At 45.0% G+C, this 1095-nt stretch overlaps 1 pseudogene; it reads left to right on the top strand.

Moving 5' to 3' along the window:
* The first annotated feature begins 284 nt into the window (after window positions 1-284).
* LOC132232188 (small nucleolar RNA SNORA2/SNORA34 family) lies at window positions 285-401 on the top strand (annotated as a pseudogene).
* The last annotated feature ends 694 nt before the right edge of the window (window positions 402-1095 follow it).

Raw genomic sequence — 1095 nt, 5'->3', positions numbered from 1 at the left:
TTTGCCTCGTGGCATCTGCTATAAAATAAAGACACGGCTTGTGGGCGCTGGCGCTGTCTCCTCATCAGGAAGCAGCTTCCCGCCGAGACCCAGCTTTCATTTTCTTGTCTGTCTTTTCTTAATCCTTTCATCACCCCCACTCAGGATCACTCTTGGCTGTACTGGCAAGGCACAAGTGGAGCCCAAACAGGCCTGAGTTCGGGGGGAATTTAAAAAGTGGTCAGGTGAAAGGAGGCTGCAAGGCGCACGCAGAGAGTAAGATTAAAAAGCAAAAGTAAGATAAGAAGGCCAAGAAACAAAAGTAGTTTCAAGCAGGAGCCTAAAGAAATGTCTTTCTGCCGTCTGTTGGCTATTTCAGAACTTAGGAAATGTAATGGTCAGTTCATTAGAAAGAGACATCTGAGAAAAAAAAATAAAAGTAAGGTATGGAGCCGAGGTGAGGTAAATTAGCTCAGTGTAAAACATGGGACAATGCTTAATTGAAGCATTTTTAAAGTAGACATTTTTAAAATTTCTAAGGTAGAAATAAGCAGAAGCAACTTAGAGATTGCTATATAGCTGAAGGCCCAGAGAAAATTCCTGCTTCTATCTTCAGTTTGTGATCCATGATTCGGGACTACCTAGAGCCCCTTCCCAAAAAGGGATGGATGAATGTGGCAGGAGATGTAAGACAAATAGTAGAAAGTGACCAGAGGCTTCCGACTCCATTTATACCTTCGGCACCTCCATTACCTCCTCCAGTCCCTGGGGTACCATTCCTGCGGGGGAAAGCTCTCTGGACAGTGTGCTTCCTCCCAAAAATGAACGAGACATTTATAGCCATAAATGCGGGACTGGGATGATGGGGGTATAAGACAAGCCTTCGGAAAGCTTACTGTTACTTGTAAGCCTCTCCAGTCGCCTTCGAAACAAGCAAGAACAAGAGTGTCTCTACTCCAGTGGCCTCTGTATGAGGCTAGGCAGGCTGGGGAAGATACTTCAGGCTTCAGTAGCCAATCGTACTCTTAAAATGCAATTACTAAAGCACAAAGGGGGAGAAGAGGTTGCATTTGTATCTTTTCAGAAGGAGCAGTCCAGTGGATTTGGGTGCCAGAA

The sequence above is a fragment of the Myotis daubentonii genome, chromosome 3 (genome assembly GCF_963259705.1).
Source record: "Myotis daubentonii chromosome 3, mMyoDau2.1, whole genome shotgun sequence".
In the NCBI taxonomy this organism is placed as follows: Eukaryota; Metazoa; Chordata; class Mammalia; order Chiroptera; family Vespertilionidae; genus Myotis; species Myotis daubentonii.
This window is presented reverse-complemented; position numbering and strand designations above follow the sequence as displayed.